We start from the raw sequence: 20000 nt of genomic DNA, 5'->3' as shown, positions 1-20000 counted from the left end.
GAGACTTTCATTATTTCCCCTTCTTGTATTCAATTATATTCATCAATGTGTGAGAAAGGGGGTCCAGGGGGGCTGTGCCTCCCTGGACCCCCTAAGGTTACTAACCTAACCTAACTTATATCCTTGGGATGATTTTTGGACTTAGTTTCTGGAGGCAGCGCGCTATTAATTTAATTACTATGGCCTTACAAAAGCCTTCCCCACATTGAAAACATCACAGACATGTTCTATAGTAAGTACTCTATCACGTTGCAGTGTGTTTTTAATGAATAGAGAGGAGGTCCAACCCTGCAGTTTTACCGAACAGATTAAGGGGGGCGACAGGGGTGGTACCTCCTGGGCACATAGTACATTCTGTGGCTTTGAAATCATAGTAAGTGTTTGTTGGGGGAATATGGACCTAAACCTCTTCTGAAGTAACCTTAGCCTTTTCTGAAGTTAATACTTACATGTCAGGTAGAATTAAGGTTGTAGCATATCTTGCAATATATATCAACTTACAGAAACTTGTTTAAGCAAAAAAAAGGTAAAAGGTTAATGAACTGATGCATCCCCATGCTACACACTCCTCGTCTGAGTTGTCGAGAGTCATTGCTGGCTGGCTGCGAGAGGTGTGTGGGGCAGGGCAGGGTTAGCCATTACAGGAATCAGAATACTTAGTTATTTGAAGGTCTTGCTAACCTAGCCTAACCCTGACGTAACCTAAACTAACCTATCCCTAACCCTAATCCTTGCCTTTTTTTTTTTTTTTTTTTTTTTTCATAATTAAGTAATAACTTCAAATAACTATAAGTATTCTGATTCCCTTAATGGCTAACCTCACCCTGCCCTGCACAGCTCCAGCAGCCAGCCAACAGTGACCCTCAAGCACTTGGAAGGGGAGGGTGTAGCATGGGAATGCATCAGTTCATTAAAACTTGTTTTTTTTTTTTTTTTTTTTTTTTTAACAAGTTTCCAGAAGTTGATATATATTGCATGATATTCTACAACCTTAATTCTATCTGACATGTACGTATTAACCCTAGAAGAGGCTAAGGTTATCTCCATATTATCCTTTTCTTTCCCTCAGGCTTTATTTTTAGTTAATTGCTTTGAAAGAGATATCATAGAAACTTTGTTAATATATCTACATTTTATATCTATAGAATTTTAAGTTTTTCATTTTGTCCGAAAATACAATTTTTTTCACCGTTAATTTTCTCCACTCCTTTTCCTGTTTTCTTTTTACATTTTTAAGGTAGGGGAGTGCAGGCCAAAATAAACCAAAGTTGGGAAGCCTGAAAAGTTTAAAGAGTAAAAACACTGTTTTGCGCAGAAATCCTTAAAAATAGTCAACAAACAGAGAATATCCCATCCCCCCATATTCCCCACTACACTATTCTAACTGTGAGATTACTAACCTTGCTAATTGGGAGGCTCCATCACCCAGATCTCCCATTATGCTATTCTTACCAGTAAATTGCAGTTTAACACCACAAATCCTATCTTTTTTCTGTCCCTAACAAGCTTGGAGACATGGTGGGAAAATGGAGTTTTAGGGTGGAAGAAGCTAAATTATGCCAAATTTTGACATTCGTTGGAAAGTCTAAGGATGAGGTGCCATATATTGAAAACTGGGAACTTTCTAGCTTAACCTAACTTTACCCAACCTAACTGAAAGGCGAGTCCTGTCCCCCCTTTAAAGACACTAATCCAGCTTAACCAGTGCATCTTTCTCCAGTGGATGCCCCCATTAAGAACACTAACTTAACTTAACCAGGGGGCTTTTGTATGTAGATGAGAATTTCTCAGATGATGTTTTGGTGTATAGTCTCTGCAACAACATCTCTTTATCTTTCATGGTCTGTCTCTTTGTGTGTGTGTGTGTGTGTGTGTGTGTGTGTGTGTGTGTGTGTGTGTGTGTGTGTGTGTGTGTACTTTTTAGAGATGACCTTCTAGTTGTTCTTCTCTTATGGTATTTTTCTTTTCTGTCTCTTTCTGTACAATATGTCCTTTATTTCCTCAGCATCCTGAATGGTATTCTTGGTAATATCTGTTTTATTTTCTCTCTACCTCTCCCTTCCACAGCACTCATCCAGGTGGAGGTAGAACCAGTGGGACGATGGTTCCACATATATGAGGCACGGCGTCTGCGGGGCCACCTCACCTCCTCAGTTGGGGAAAGTGAAGAGGAGAGTGAGGAGGAGGAGGCTCAGGAGGTGGAGGTGGAGGATGACATACACTATCTTCGCTCTCTCAACCCAGCAGACTGGAAGGTGAGAACTCAGCCAGCATGGTCCAGTCATAGCAACATAAGAATGGAGAAGACTGCAAAAGATTGGCTGGCCTACACTGGATAACTCCTGTACTAACCATGAAAATCTGTTATCCTCCTCTTCCCCATGCAGTCAGCCTTCCTATTGCCATCTGGCCTCTATATGCATATGCCTAGTCATCTAACCTCATGATATCACTTATGGTGTAGGTGCTGACCACATGAATGCTAAGCCTGTTCTATTTGTCCACTACTCTGTGAACCAGTTCTTACTAAGCTCTTTTCAAAACCTAAACTTATCTAGCATATATAGTTCTGTCTTGATTGTTCACTATGAGAGCATCACTTACCTCTGTCATTTATTTGATTAGTATCTTTCTTTTATATATTGATACATTTCTACAACATTGCCTTTCAGGACCAGGATCATTATGCAGTACTGGGACTCCGAAAGCACAGGTACAAGGCCTCTGATGATGACATCAAAAGAGCGTGTAAGTCCTGGTGGCATCTGGAGCTAGAGTGTATAGTGTACTGAGTACCAAGTTTTAGTGCACCTGCTGTTTGAAGGTATTTTTATAGTGCCAGTTTTCAGTTGCAGTGTCAGCCCTTTTAGTCTTGGTATTTTTATTTTATTTGTATATTTTCAATAACTACATTTTATTTGTGCCTTGCTATGGATGTATGTGGTTGGCTTTGCTATACCAAAGCTCCTGGGGTGTAGTATGGTGGTTTGAGACTATGACTATGGCCACACTGGCAATGGTTGTGAGCAAGCAGGTGAGTGTGATAAATGGTGAGAAAAGTGGGAGCATTGTACCAAATAAGTGTGGCCACACTGACAGTGAGTGGGCGTGGGCGAGCTGTGTCTTCCTGTGGCCCACAGCGAGGAGCATTGTCAGTTGACTTTTGTCAATCATCTGGCACAGGCAGTTTGTTGCCTGCTATTGACATTGCATGGCTAATTATTGAAGTTTTGCTCACACCAGTCATTTGGGATACATTTGCTAAAGTAGAACCCAAAGGGAATGCCATCATGTTGTTTGTAGTAATTACTATTAATTATGAAACCATGTCCATAACTGTTAGCTTTAACAAGCTCTTGAATTGTAGCTAGGTGGTGCATACAGAAGAGCAGAGAGAATGTGTCTGAAGAATAGTTGGCGCCCCTATGGCTATGAGTGTGAATGATATTTGTAAGAGTGTGTGGTGGTTTGTCTGGGCCACCCCATGTGGGATTGGCAACCTGATATATAGATAGATAGATAGACATTATATTTTCTGATCATTGGTTTTATGCTAAGATATCTGTAAGTCTAATATAATAATTAGCATTCCCTTTGGTACGTGCTTAAAACAGGATGACCCAACACTTGGGTAAAGGAATGAGAGTGCAGCATTAGTGTGCACTTCCGTCCATTGTGTTACTCCTCACAGACCGCATGATGGTTCTGTGGCACCACCCAGACAAGCGGCGAGCAGCTGGGGAGGAGGTGAGGGATGACGATGACTACTTCACCTGCATCACCAAAGCCTATGAGATTCTCGGGGACCCCATCAAGCGACGCTCCTGGGACTCGGTGGACCCAGAGTTTGATGACGAGGTGCCGGCTGTCAGTGCACACAATAAGGCAAACTTCTTCCAGGTAAGCGCTGATCCCCACTAAGAAGAAAATTTATTCCACAAAGAATTCAAAGGTCTTTTAACTCCATGTCATACTGTAATGTCAAATATATGTGCACACAAGGCAAGCGCTAACTCCTATTAGGAAGAAAAATGACTCAACAAAGAATTGAAAGTTCAGTATTCATTGCTATTTGGTACATCTTTTCTTTACCACTAACCACTCTGGGACAATTCTTCACATTCTACAGCCATCTCCAAACATTATACTGGCTAGAAATTGCAAAAAATCTATTCCTTTTCACCGCTTTTTTCTTGCAGGTGGTTATAAAGATTGTATACATTACTTGTAGTGGTGTGGATGATTACATATCACTGAAGGGATTAACTCCATCTCATATTGTAATGTCAGGTCTATATATTAGATTATATAACTCTCTCTCTCTCTCTCTCTCTCTCTCTCTCTCTCTCTCTCTCTCTCTCTCTCTCTCTCTCTCTCTCTCTCTCTCTCTCTCTCTCTCTCTCTCTCTCTCTCTCTCTCTCTCCATCTTCTTCAGTCTCCACCACATCTTTGTAAGGCACAGTGTTGCATTGCAGATTTTCACAGGGGTGTTTGAGTGCAATGCTCGTTGGTCCACCCACAAGCACGTTCCTGGCTTGGGCAAACCTGATGACACCAAACAAAAGGTCAGTCCAGATTAGCAGATTAAGTAACTGGAGAGAGTGATTGGCCTGTACAGTCACATCAATCTCCCTTGTACTGTTTTAGAAGTGAGATTACTAGTAGCAGAAATGCAAGTAGATATTTGGTGACAGTTTACTTTTTATAGTTACCATCATCATATGCTATGTTGATGGAAAGATAGACCAGTAATTTTGAAAGTTTGTTTAAAATATCATACACTATAATTTTCCTCAGCATAGAGGGTCCAGTAACTTACACATAAAACATCATTTCAAGATTTCTTTATGAATAGTGTTTATTTTGTATTGTTAACCGACTTAATTTTCATCACTGTGCAGGTTGATCGCTTCTATGGATTCTGGTACGACTTTGATTCCTGGCGAGAGTTTTCATATCTGGATGAGGAGGAAAAGGAGAAGGGACAGGAGTGAGTCTTCACTATTTGTATGTCTGGTCTTTTTAGAGTTATGTGTATTCCACTCCAGCCTTGCTTTATCTTCCCAAAGGCAGCAAAAATGGTGAAATTTGTATCTTGAAACATTAACATTGAATAAAATTTTAATTGAATAAGGAAATAATGCCCAAACTTAAGCCTAGACTTGACATTGGAAAAAATAACAAGAAAATTTAATATGGCTAGACAGAATACCCAGACTTATGGCAAGGAAAACTGGCACCGACATTGTTCTGATTGCTTTAACTGGTCATTTTAGTTTCTTTGAATATTTTGTAACAGTGCAATGTGACTGCAATGTTGTGGTCGCCTTCCCTTCTTTAAATCAGTCAATCTTGCCAGCCGGGAGGAGCGTCGATGGATAGAGAAGCAGAACAAGGTAGAGCGAGCGAGGCGTCGGAAGGAGGAGATGGGTCGATTGCGCAGGCTAGTTGACAATGCATATGCCTGTGACCCAAGGATAGCCAAGTATGTTTCGTTACTTATTACTGATTTCGTGTATTTTCGTTGTATCCCAATAAAAGTTGAAATTTTGTGCATTATCCCAAGAGATATTTATCACAAGGAGTACTTTTTTCTGTTGTTACATAATACTTCAAATTTCATTTTGATGGAAAGGTTTATGATGATTTAGATTGCAAAGAAGCTGTTCTTGTTTTACTTCTGACTCCTTATGAGGGAAAAATTAATTGCTGCTTTTGCTGTCTACTTCTGTAGCTAAAGAATGGGTAAGTTTATAGAAAAAGAGGGAAAGAGATGAAGAATTATATATATATATATATATATATATATATATATATATATATATATATATATATATATATATATATATATATATATATATATATATATTTTTTAAGATTTAAAGAAGAAGACAAGGAAAGAAGACTGGCTGAGAAAAAGGCTAAAGCAGAGGCAATCAGGCAAAAACAAGAAGAGGAGGAGAGGGTGAGTGCACATTGTGATCTCCAGTATTAGCACCAGGCCAATCTCTAACTACTCTCGGACACATATATGCATTGATTTCTACAACAGACCAAGGCTTCACATTTTTCTCATTGATTTGTATTTTTCATGTCTTATGCTCGGAAATGCCATATATTTTGAAATACCATGCTATGTTGTCTTTTTTTTGAATGATATGTCTTGCTAATGTGTAAATTTGGTGTTTTCAGGTAAGGCAGGAAGCTGAGGAAGCAGAGAGAAAGAAAAGAGAAGCAGAGGAGGCAGAGTAAAGAGCAAAACAGGAGGTAGAAAAGAAGGAAAGAGAGGTGCTGAAGAAAGCATTCAAAAAAGAGAGGAAGGTGAGGAGGAGGGTAGAATCTGCTTGACATGTAAGAACTTACCACACACTTGTCTCTGTGATCGCTAACATAATCAAAAATTCTCCTGACAAATATATTGAATTTTCGTGGTGCACTTTCTTTCTAGTGTGTTCTAACTGACTGTCTTCAGCCTCTTTTTCATCACTGCAGTGTTGAGTCTCTTGCTACCTCCTACTGCTATTTTCATGCCAACTGCTCTTCTGATCTTGCTAACTGCATGCCTCACTGCACAAGTCTTTCTTCTTTCTTTCATCTCTATTCTGTCTACCTCTTTAATGCAAGAGTTAACCATTATTCTCAATCATTCATCCCTATCTCTGGTAAACTCTGGAACTCCCTGTCTGCTTCTGTATTTCCACCTTCCTATGACTAAAACTCTTTCAAGAGCGAGGTTTCAAGGCACTTACCCTGTTTGTTTGACTAACACTTGACTGTGTTCAGGAGCCAGCACCTCAGTGGGCCTCTTTCTTCTTTTTTTTTTTTTTTCAGTCTTTGTTGTCCTTGGCCAGTGATCCTCCAATATATATATAAAAAAAAAAATAATAATAATAATGATGATGATGATAATAATAATAATAATAATAATAATAATAATAATAATAATAATAATAATAATAATGATCCCTGGCTATGGCAAGCAAGCCCACTACATTATATCCTTTCCTCCTCCTGTTCTTTTCCTCTCCCCTTTCACTTTCATCTTGTCGCAGTCCTCCCTTCCTGTCACCTGCCCCTATAGTTCTCATGACTCATGCCTGGAGCCATCATTCTACCTGGCAAGTCTTTTTTTTTTTTTTTTTTTTTTTTTTTTTATCATTCATTTTAAGGCTACAAAATTTGCTAAAAAAAAAGAAAAACTAAAAAATGAAACTCTACCCACTTTCATCTTCTGTAACATTTCACATTAAAATATTCTCATTCATTATATACTTTCAGATTTATATTTTTTTCCTTTTTCTTTGATGTCATTTTTTAAATGATTTTGATACAGTTCCTGTTCATAAGGGGCTGAGAGGACTGCATTTGTATTAGAAAGATGGAAAGAGCATTAAATTTAGTGTTCAAATGTGTAAATTAATTTGGAAACTAAAAAAATATATATACAAATTATGATTGCCTGTATTTTGTTCACGTAAATAATTTTAAAAAGCAACGTGAAATAGAATAAAGCACACATTCTTTGTCATTGCATAGATGTGATGGTGACAGTGATAAAGAACATCTCTGTATCTGTCTATCTTTATTTGACACCTCTTGATAAATACTCCATGAGGACATAACTGCAACAGATTTCTCTATTTAGTCCTGCCCTTGTATTCCCTTCCTCTTTGCTCTGAACTTCACATACTCTCTCTTCACCCTTTCCTCACATATTTCAGTAACATTTTTTATGCAAGATCTTTGGTCAAGGGCAATAAAAAGGGGGGAAAGAAAGTCCACTGAGATGCTAGTCCCAAAAGAAAGATCATAAGGATTATCCAGAATTGTTGGATAAGTGTTTTGAAAAGTTGGAACCAGCCATTTTAAAGAGTTCAAGTTATAGGAAGGAGGATCTTCTGGAGCAGGCAGGGAGTTCCAGAGTTTACTAGAAAAAAAATAGCAGTAAAAAGATAGCAAGATATGCAACATTGCAGCAATAAGAGAGAGGCTGAAAATCATTAGTATAGTATCCTCTATTCCCAGATGCTGCGGACTCTCTGTAAGGACAACAGTTACTTTGCATCAGAGGAGGGGGAGCGAGTGCAGACCATGACAGATGTGGAGCTGCTGTGTGAGGCACTGGAGCTGACCCGCCTGGAGGAACTCAACAAGGAACTAGCACAAGTGGCCCAGGACAAGATGCAAGGGTGGGAGGTACTCATGATGGAAGTGAGGGAGGATCAACAGTAGTAGTAGTAGTTAATTGACAAAGGTGAGTGAGAGAGATCAACAGTAGTAGTAATAGCAGTAGTAATTTTTTGACACAGGAGGTGAGTGTGGAGGGCCAACAGTAGTAGTAGTAGTAGTAGTAGCAGTAATTGTTGCTTATATAAAAAAGAAAAAGCATAATTTTTGTCATTCTTAAATCAAAAAATTTCCTAAGCCTTGAACCCAAAAGCTGCTCCAACAGACATATGGGTATCTGCATCACTTTTGAAATGAACTATGTTAGGTCTATTTAAGTCATGTTACATTACCTTATCTGATTAGCTAAATCTAAAGTAGCATAAAGCAAGCTAATCTAAATTAGAACAATCCACCCCAAATGATCTGGATATTCTGTATGACCTGTTTTCCCTAGGATAGTCAAACCTTTCAGACTATTTCTCCACTGATAGTTATGATTAGTACAAGGAGTCCTTGGTGTATGACAGTCTTGACTTTTGTCCTTCATATGTTTCTTTTACAGGCACAATAGTTATGTGTTTATGTCCTAGACTATGACTTTACAGTACAACAGTATTAGTATTAGTGATTGACATACTGCAGGTAGCTTACTTATGCTGGTTCTGACCTATGCAGAAAATCAGTTTATAACATGGCATAGGAACAGAACTCTGTCATAACTTGAGGACCCCCTGTAACACTTCTTTGCCTTCTCTCTCTGTTGTAGGTGAGTGAGGTGCGCAACAGGATCAAAAAGGAGAGGGAGGAGGTGCAGCAGCGGCAGCAAGGGGAGGGGGTGGAGGAGGAGGGGAAGGTTCATCACTCAAAGTCTGGAATCAAGATGACCTCCAGCTGCTCATCAAAGCCGTCAACCTCTTCCCTGCCGGCACAACAAAGAGGTGAGCTGGTTCGTGTGTGTGTGTGTGTGTGTAAATTGCTTCTTTTTATATATTTTTTGATATCTTATTATTATTGGTGGTCCACAAGGCTGTCCCTTTCCACTGGGGCTGACAGGGCTAAGAGTGTGAATGACGTGTCATTCACCTACATTCGTCTGCTGGTCACCAAACCAGCTGTTCCCCATATGGAAAGAGGTCAGAGCTTGTAGTGATTGATCTTTGGGTAGGACTGAGACCATTCACACACTGCACACTGGGACAGTGAGGCCATAACCCTTCAGGTTACATCCTGTACTTACTTGCTGCTAGGTGAACAGGGGCTACACATGAAGAGATTCTCCCAGGACTTGAACCCATGCCTTCTCGGTTGTGAGCCGAGCATGCTGACACTAAGTGGTGTGCATGTGTGTGTGTGTGTGTGTGTATGTGTGTGTGTGTGTGTGTGTCTGTGTGTGTGTGTGTGTGTGGTGCCTTGTCTGGGCCAGCTGATGTGAGATTGCTGGCCTAGTATATAAATAGATGGGTTTTTTAAGCTTTAATATTTTATTTGATTGATTTATTGCCTTATTCTTGTTTTTCCATGTGTGTTTTAAAATGACTAATATCAAGGTTGTTATCTGATCCCTACTACTGTTCTCTACATACACACCATTTAGGTCTTCACGTGGTATGGGGAATATAACAAAGGTGACATTTATAAAATTCTCAGGATCATAATTAGGATAGAACAAGACACAATGGGTTCAAGCTTGAAAATAGTTAGAGAGGAAGAAATTGGTCCTCAGATGGAGTAGTAGATGAATGGAATGGACTCAGTAATCAGGTTGTTAGTGCTGAGTCATTGGGGAGCATTAAAGGATTAGACAAATTTATGGATGGGAATGATAGGTGGATATAGGTAGATATGTTTCATACAAGGATGGCTTCTTGCAGCTCCCTTAATGTTAGGTTATGTTTTTATGCATTGCTGTACTTAGAGGAACTCTTTGAACCCTCCATGCTGCAGGTGGGAGGTTGTGGCAGAGTATATCAACCAACACAGCCACCAGCATCACCAGGCTGGCCAAGGAGGTGCTCAATAAGGCCAAGGAGCTGCAACACTCAGACAAGCACATGAGGGAGGCAGCCAACAAGAATGCCTACCACAGCATGGAGAAGGCACAGGCTCGGCAGGTGATCAGCGACGCCACAGCCTCCCAGAGATATGACAGTGAGTTCTTGCTGTTATGCTGACATTCAGATCATTCTTTTGCATCTTTGTGTAGTTTCATATCATGTTGATGCTTGGGTAATTTCTCATTTCTCTTTTTATACTAATTAATTATTACCATGAGTCTTCTCTGTATGAACTCAAGAGCTTTCTCCCTTCTCTGTGTAACTGCTGTGAATTGTCTTTTAGCTCTATGCAATATCACCAGCTGAGCTGTGAATCAATTCCAAGATATTTTAAGAAAAAACATGTTTTTAGGCTGATGTTAGATCTTTCCTTTGTGCAGCACCACAGGAGATGCTGGGGATGAACACTGCTGCTTGGGGAGCTGAGGAACAGAGGTTGCTGGAGCAAGCCCTCAAGACCTATCCAGTCTCTACTCCTGACCGCTGGGACCGCATTGCCAAGTGTGTCCCCAACCGAACCAAGAAAGACTGCATGAGGCGCTATAAGGTCTGTATATGTGTGTGTGTGTGTGTGTTTGTGTGTCTGGTGATGTGTTGCTTGCTATTCCCTGTATGTGAGATTGTGGAGAAAACAAATCAGGTTTATCTTGTTTATGGAGTGACACTCTCTCTCTCTCTCTCTCTCTCTCTCTCTCTCTCTCTCTCTCTCTCTCTCTCTCTCTCTCTCTCTCTCTCTCTCTCTCTCTCTCTCTCTCTCTCTCTCTCTCTCTCTCTCTCTCTCTCTCTCTCTCTCTCTCTCTCTCTCTCTCTCTCTCTCTCTCTCTGATGCATTTATCTTTTGATCTGCTTTTATCTTTGTGGTCCCTCCATAAATGCATGGAGATGTAAGTGCTGTGTGTGTGTGTGTGTGTGTGTGTGTGTGTGTGTGTGTGTGTGTGTGTGTGTGTAGTGAAGGTTTTATATATGTGTGTGTGTGTGTATGTATGTAGTGAAGGTTTTATATAGTGCACAGTAGACACTGATGTTATTGTAACTTTTAAGTCTTATTCTCATATGATGGCATTTCAGGAGCTTGTTGAGATGGTGAAGGCAAAGAAGGCGGCTCAGGCTGCTGCAATGGGAAAGAAGTGAGGAGCCAAACCCTGCTGTCTTCTTTCCTTTGTGAGTTCAGATGTAGCAAATTCTTGTAGCTGTTGTGTGAAGCAATATTGCTATCTGAAAATCTATCTCTTGTTCTATTTTTAAGCATTATGTCTCAGCAGTGCCACTTTTGGACTACCTGAATTGGAGGGACAGCTACATATATTGATGGGGACACAAAAGTGTAGCTAGGGATCTGTTTCTTTCCCCTCCACTTCTCCCTTTCTCTCCTTTATAACCTCATCCCCCAACTCTTCCATCTCTTCCATCACACTTCACTTCCACTGCTTCCAATAAGTTGTCATGCAAAAAGCAAAATTAACACTTGGAAAAGTATTTTTAAGTGCTATGGGAAAACTGCTAATATTGAAAATTAATGTTGATAAGTGCAGAATTCTATACATTGCAGAAAGCAGATGCAAAACAGCATGTGCTTTTCCTTATCATCATAGTGTAGCTCTGGAGCACAGAAGGGCAATCTCCATTAATATGGCAGTAGCCACAAGGAAGCCACTTCCTGAAGAATGAATGGATCTGTGGCAGTTGTATAAAAAATTACAAGACGTGTGAAAAAGTGTGCGGTGATTGTGACTATAATAAGAAGTAATATGCAATGATGACCATGTGATTGCATACAAATGTGTACCTTCTTAATTTTCTAAAGGAAAACTACAGTCTTAAGTTTGATTTTAAAGTAACACTAAATTTACAAGGTGGGTAAGAGTAAAGATGCCACATGAAGAGCTGCAGGTAAATGCTGTGATTAGTGTAGATCCTAATGAAGAGTTACCATAGAAAATACACAAACATCATTGAGACAATAGTTGTGACTTAACATGCTTATACACATTCACAGGTCCTTGATACACATGATTCAAGCCTGACACTTGAGGAATATTACTTTGTAAGTAATGGAGGTGCAGCTCAGAGGTGTTTCAGAATATAGCTCTCAGTGGCTGATGCATGGAATAAGTTCATGATGTGCGATTCAGTACCTCAAATAAGTGACTCAGTCTGTGATATAAGTAATAATGCAAGCTGTTGAATCATGGATGTGCGCCTCAGAATGTGTGACCTCGTAGCTTTGCCCGGACCAGCATAGTCAACCCTAACCTAGGCCAACACAGCCAGTAATAGCTTTGTGAAACACCAAAATATAGATAATCATTATTATCATCTGCAGCCACCATGCTCACCCACCACCTACACAAAATTTAATGTCTTCCACTGGTATATATATATATATATATATATATATATATATATATATATATATATATATATATATATATATATATATATATATATATATATACATATAATATATATATATATATATATATATATATATATATATATATATATATATATATATATATATATATATATATATATATATATATATATATATATGGTCATGTGTGTGTGTGTGTGTGTGTGTGTGTGTGTGCGCTATAATTTTTGTTCATTGTTTGCATCTCGCTGTGCACTCTACCTTCCATCATATCTTCAGTTTTAAGCCTTTCGTAACATCATAAATTTGTGGATTGACTTTTATTTATTTATTTATTTATTTATTTTGTAGATCAAACCTGCTGTTGGGGTGTTCCTTTTTCACGTGATCGCATATCAGGGTCTTCTTTGAAGTATAAAGCACCACGTTATCTGCGACCTTTGATTTGTGACAGATATCATATGGTCATTATTGATAAAAGGAAGCAGATGGTAATAGTGAACTGCATTACATAACCACGCATCTGTCGCTTTGATAAACCAAAATGCAGTATTTCTGCTACTACTACTACTACTACTACTACTACTACTACTACTACTACTACTACTACTACTAGTAGTAGTAGTAGTGGTAATAGTAGTAGTAGTACAAATACTATTTCGTATGACACAGAGACATGAGAAATAATAATAATAATAATAATAATAATAATAATAATAATAATAATAATAATAACAGTAAAATTATACGAACTTAACACTGTTAGGCTCGTAGTGCGGAAGGTTGGCGGGCAGTAGCGGCCAATCAGACAGACGGACGTGTAGGGGAACTAAAACTACAGATAGCGACCTGATATCTACCCCGCCAGCCTTCATGATTGCGCTGAGGTACCCCGCCACCCAGATAAACCTCATTTGGCCCCAAGCCCACTGCACACACACGGTAATTCTTGTAGTGGTGTAATTGTAATGGGCGATTGTTGTTTATTTACTAAGTCGGTGGTAGTGTGTAGGATTGAGATCGTGGTGTGATGGTGGGTTATAGTGGGGGTGGTGTGGGGTATTGACACTATAACGCAACACTGCACACACAAACAGACGGTAAATTTTCTAGTGATGTAGTAGTAATGGACTGGTGTGGGTTATGCATATTGAGAAATGGGTGGTGGTTGGTAGGATTGAGGTCATTACTATCGGAATGGGGCTGGTGGTTGTGGAGAGTACTGTGGGATACGTACACTTTATATTAAGCAACACAACACACGTTACCTCATTTCCACACACAACTCGCCCCCGTGGACAGTTATGGTTTGTCATTTGCCAGTCATCCTCTATTTATACTTGTACACGTCAAGACGAGCCCTGCGGCAGACAAAACAGACTTAGTACTGAGTGATGACAAGCTCTCAGGTGCTGGTTTGTTTATCTCCTTCAGTGCGGTGATGTGACTGATTTTGTGGCGTCAGCTGATAGTCTGAGATGGCAAGGTGGCATCTGTCAACAGCAGTCGGGTGTCTCCTGCAACAGTGAAAGCATTATTTTGTAAACAAAGTCAAGTGCCACGTGAGAGCCTTGACTTTCTTGTCTGTATAGCTGTGTAAATAGGGTGAAGCAGTTCTTGGCTTGTGTTGTCTTTAGTATAGAAATGCTTAAACTTTTAGAGAGGATGGCTTGCTGCTGTTGACAGTTGCCACTTCACAGACTGAGAATGATGCCTTCATACTGTAAAAATCTTAAACATTGCAACAACACAATAGGTATAGAAATTAATTGCAGTACTGTATAGTAGGTTAAAAATTGCACATGTATGGGAATGAGCATGTGGCAATGGAAGTTGTGGCTGTCTTGAGCTGTTTTATCCAGTACACTCATCATAGGGCCTGGGTGAGCCACAGGTTGTGATGTATGGCAATACACTTCTCATCAGTGATCAAGCTTTTGGAATCACCTTATAGAAGTATTACAGCATCCTTCTCATTATTATGAGATTTTCATCTTTCTGCTTTGAAACCAGCTTGTAGTGACCTGACATTTCTGGTCAGCCAATCTCTGCTTTAGCAAGAGTGACTACAATGTTTCATTGAGTGAAGAGTCACGTACCGTGACCTTTGAGCTGCTGTAGGTTCAACTCGCTAGTATTGGTTAGAGGCAGTTATGATGTAGGGGCATAAATGTAATGCTTGTGCAGTGCCTCCTTTTGTAACGTGTCATGCCATTCTTGATGTGATCAGTGCAGGATGATAAGACCCGGGTCACATTGACTCCATGTATTAATTGAATCGATCAGATCCTGAGAACGTGAGAGAATGTGAACCAATTCTCATGAGGGTAGAAAGTAAACTGGTAATGTACAGCTCAGCCTTACAGAAACAACATTGCAGATTTATGTCAGTGCACAGATTTACTTATCCTTTAACTGACCATGCAGATGAATTTGTCTGCCCATGAAGCTTATTAAGTAGGAAAAATCTAGTTTTTGCCATGTCTACTTGGATGAATTTGTTGCCTATCATTCTCTCTCTCTCTCTCTCTCTCTCTCTCTCTCTCTCTCTCTCTCTCTCTCTCTCTCTCTCTCTCTCTCTCTCTCTCTCTCTCTCTCTCTCTCTCTCTCTCTCTCTCTCTCTCTCTCTCTCTCTCTCTCTCTCTCTCGTTTTAGGTATTGGGACCATAGCGTCTGTCAGGAGCCAATATATTTTTTGGGATTCTTTTTAATAAGCATTCTTTTCCTCTTTAAAGAACATCTTACAGTTTCATTATCAGATTACTGAGTATAGTGTTTATCACTGAGCTCATGAAATATCTTATCAACTATTTTGCCTGTGATAAGGATTAAGATGATGTGACACTGCTCTACTTGAGATGATATCCTCTCTGTGATATCTATGATGACTCCAACATACATCTTTGATTTTTTTATATTTTTTATGTGATGAGACTGGTTTTGCTGCATCACCATTGATGCATCTGATAGTTTAAGTGTGTCTGCAGATCTTGACAGTTGCTTTTGTGGGATTCTAAGAACTGACTTGCTTGAACAAAAAACTGCCTTGATGCTGGTGACTTATTTGATGATGTGTTGAGCTTTATTTATCACAAGGTACTTGAGGCATTCTCAGTCTGGATATCTGCAGTTTAACGTACATAAGAAATTTACAGCATACATACTTCATTGTTAACTGAATAGTATTGTCTTGTGATCTGGTGCCTGTGTATTTGTTTTTCATATGCTTCCTGTGGGAGTTGTTTCAACACCTCAATAGATTGCTTGCACAAGTTAGTACTTAGACAGAAGGATTGACAGCACACCCATGCTTATGTTCCCTTTTCAGGTGTTGCCCTTTAGGTAGTGAGGAGAGACAGGTACCAGCAGGAGCAGTAGTGGTAACAACAGCAGGATGGGGAGCTTCAGCAAGATCCTGCCATACTCCTGCTATGAGCTCGGCCACTGCTGGAAACACTCGTGCTCCTCAGCCTCCTTTGAAATCTGTATCATTGGGTTCATTGAAAGCATCAAAATCTATGGTGTGGTGTACTTGGTATGTGACCTTTTTTTTTTTTTTTATGTTAGAGGGATACTATCCTCATTGTGTCTAGTAAACTGTTCTGGCAACTGCACTGGCTTCCTAAGCTTCATGGAAGTTTAGAATATAATTTAAAAAGGTAACACTTGGCAGTAAAGGGGTGATTGCGATAAAATATTGCATTGCATCTACTGTAATTTTATTTTGGCTCATTAGAATTATCTAGTTACTGAAAATGTGTGTGATGGTGTCATTAGGTGACAAAATGTTAAAGATTACTGTTACTATATTGGTAAAAAGAGGTGAAAATGGATTATAGCTATGCATAGAACTTTTCATATCAATTACCTTATGCCATGATAGATCTGGTGTAAGTAGAGTGTGAGGTGAAGGGGAATATGATTTTGCTTTCTGGCTTCAAAAGTGGAAGGAAGACTTTGATCAGGAGTTAATAATTTTACTTGCTTGCTTTCTTTATTTCTCCTTTTCTTTCCTTTTTCTTTTGAATTGGGAATGACACTTTGTATTTTGAGGTTTATCTTTGTAATATTAATGACTTGCATTTGTTTGCCTGCAGCTAACCGGTCTTGTGAATGCTCGGAAAATAAGTATGAAGTATGGAAAAAAAGCTCTTGAAGAACTACTTAACATCAGTTTGTTTCCTGACAGTCAATGCTTTTGGGTACATTGGCTCCTACTGTGTTGTCAGGTGAGCATGCCAGATGTGGCCTTTCCCATGCACATGTTGGGGCAGTTTGGAAGTAGTAAGTGTAATATACATGCTATTATACTGAGTGTGTCATGCTTGCTTTTACTCTGGGAAATTTATATGAAACCATGGAGTTGCATAACAAAGTAATCTTTTTCTGTTTATTTACTTATTTGTTTATTTATTTTTTATGTTTTTGTGCATGGATAGTCAATTAATTAAGATATAGTATAGTTTATGTGAATGAATACACATTTAAGTAGTCAGTGGTCATAGTGTGTTGTGATCAGCTCCCACAATTCTTGTTACTACACAAACCAAGTATAGTGCATGAGTTCTTGTTGGTTAGTTTGGAGAGAGGAGGTGACCATAGGATATTGATGAAGGACAGCCATTGAAGCACTTCATCATTAGCATATAAAATGACAAAAAAAATTAGTATTTTCCAGTTGGAACAAGATAAAATACTGTAAAATTAGTATTTTCCTGTTGGAACAAGATAAAATACTGTAAAATAGAAAATACTGTATTTGACAGTTTATAAGACATATGGGGTTATAAGATGCATCTCAGTTTGGGCAGGCATTGAAAAAAAAAAAAAGATAAATAAATGGGTTTAAGCTCTGTATATGAAGTGAAGGATTTAACCTGACATTTGATGCCCTCTCATATGTATTCAGATCCTTATTAGATTCCAATATTTTTCCTTGGGAAATTTTATAATTTTGTAACTTATACGCCATTGTGTACACGTTGTTTCTGTGACCCCATTATGTTGGGGAAATGGAATCTGGGAAATTTTAAACACTATTGCATAAACTGTATTGCATGATTATTGTGCAGACCATCACCATGAGTCACCCTACTTTGTGACTCTCTTTTCACTTATAAAATCTTTTGTTATGTTAGGTTTTCTGAAAAAAATATAGTTTCTCATTAGCTTCAAGTTTTGTTGAACACACATGCGAGATAAAAATGTTAAAAGATAGGCATAATTTCTGTTGTATGAAGGTGTATCTTACCTAAGGAACGCAGTGAACCTTGCATGTGTTGCCAGATTTGATGTTTAACTAATGGTGAATTTGTTTTGGTACAAACAACGTAAGCATAGTCACTTAATTTCTTTCTGACTGGTGTTATTTTATGTGAATTACCATTAAGTATGATCTGTTATACATTGTTACCTTACAAAAAAAAGAGTTGTTTTTGAGATTTAGAAATGATCATCACTTTGTTTACATGTGTGAAGATGTTTGTGGTTTGATTTAAGGGCCACTGTTGCCATAGACTTACTACTAGCCACTGCCCCAGAGCTGAACCTTGGCCTTATAAGACGCTGGCTAATTTTCTGAGACTTTTTTAAGGTGTGTCTTATAAGCTATCAAATACGGTAGCTGAAATTGAGTCACCTCTATGAAATGTCAAATTGTTTAATTGTTAATGATGTGTTTGTTGTTTACTCCCACAGACACATTCTGCAGCACTTCAACTTTTTCACAGTCTCCTTTGTGCCAGGGTTCATTGGCAGCCTCATGGCCATCCTAGTGGAACGGCCAGCACGACGAACACTCCTGGGCATCTATGTTACCAATGTGGTGAGTGCCAACGCTGCTTCTTCCCACCCTAATTTCTATTTGGGATTGCTCTTTACAAAAGTCTTCTTCAGATGTTTCTGCCTTGAGGCATTCTTTCATCTAATCCTTTGTCTCTTGTGTCTTCATTGACATGGTCCTTCCATCTGATCCTATGTAGGTCTTCCTCTTCTTCGTGCTCCTCTTTCCACAGCTCAAGGTTCACCCCGGGGAGGTCGCGACATGACACTCGGGGGTTCCTGGGGGTGAGGAAGGGATGAGGGGATAGCATTTTGTCTGTGTCTGTATGTGTGTGTGTGTGTGTGTGTGTGTGTGTGTGTGTGTGCAGGAGCGAGTACTTACAGGAAGGGGTCTGGAAGGTCAAAGACAGACCGCTGTTCACTTTCCACATTGTCACAATTGTCACACAGAAGCTTGGCCAGTGTCACCTGTAGAGAAGAGACACACTTGAGCTCATTTGTTTGCTGCTAAAACACTTCATTTGTTAAGTAAGATCAAGATAAGTTAGCTAATTTGATTAGTAAGGTTAGACATAACTAGATTTAGGACAGATTAGGTAATTAAGTTAAGTTTTGAGTAGATTTGGCAAGGTTACTTAGATTTTAAGTTGATTTGATAAGTAAGGTGATTTACTTTTACTAATGCTACTATTATTTCTATTACTATTATTCCTTTCTATCCTATGGCTGACTGGGATAAGAATGTGTGTGTGTGTGTGTGTGTGTGTGTGTGTGTGTGGCTTGTGTGTGTGTGTGTGGCTTGTGTGTGTGTGTGTGGCTTGTGTGGGATTGCCAGCCTGGTATATAAAGAGAAATGAACTATTGCTATTACTACTACTGCTGCTCACCACCCACAGACAGAGATACTACTGCTACTATTATTACTATTACTACCACCACTACTTAACACCAACAGAGATACTATTACTACTACTGCTACCACCACCACCACTCATTACTCACAGATGGATAGACTACTGCTACTGTTACTACCACCACCACCACCACCACCAAGGAAGACCCACCTTTCTTATTTCAGTGAGCTGAGGGTCGGTGAAGCGCACAAGTGGGTCAGCATTCTCATACCAGAACCGGTCACAGCAGCGGAGGTTCCTGAACTGAATGCCGAGGGTGCAGCCGAACGTGGGACCGACCAGTCCACCGTGCAGCGGCGTCTCAATCAATCCACCAGTGAACAGATCTATGTCATCCACGTGTGCGTACGTCCGTTTCATTCGCTCGATCACCGGCCTCGCTATCTCCCTGTGCAGGTCATCAAACGACCTCGCCCTGGTCAGGTTACAGAGGGCCCTGTACTCATTGTAAGGCTGCAGTCCATGGTCTCTGCCTCGCTGGATGTTGAGGGCAGCCAGGTCCAGGCCAGAGAATGGCTGCCGCTTGTCTTCAAAGAGATGGTTGGTCACCTCATCTGTCAAGAACTGGTCCAGTGTCTCCATGGACACAGTAGTCAGGCCGCGGATGATCTCATCAAGCATCCCAGGCTGGTAGAGTAGGTCTGGGTTGAAGAAGTGTTCGCTCAGCTTGACAGGAGGGTTGCGCTTGGCAAATATTCCGTCCATGCG

General features: G+C 39.7%; 2 pseudogenes; one reads left to right on the top strand and one right to left on the bottom strand.

Annotated features, from left to right (window-relative positions):
• Positions 1-20000, top strand: part of LOC135098071 (dnaJ homolog subfamily C member 2-like) — a 32255-nt pseudogene that overhangs the window by 12220 nt on the left and 35 nt on the right.
• The window catches only part of LOC135098086 (peroxidasin-like), an 8064-nt pseudogene continuing 6455 nt past the window's right edge, over positions 18392-20000 (bottom strand).

Source organism: Scylla paramamosain, unplaced genomic scaffold (assembly GCF_035594125.1).
Source record: "Scylla paramamosain isolate STU-SP2022 unplaced genomic scaffold, ASM3559412v1 Contig44, whole genome shotgun sequence".
NCBI lineage: Eukaryota > Metazoa > Arthropoda > Malacostraca > Decapoda > Portunidae > Scylla > Scylla paramamosain.
Note: the sequence above shows the minus strand (reverse complement) of the source record. Positions and strands in the feature narration are given on the sequence as shown.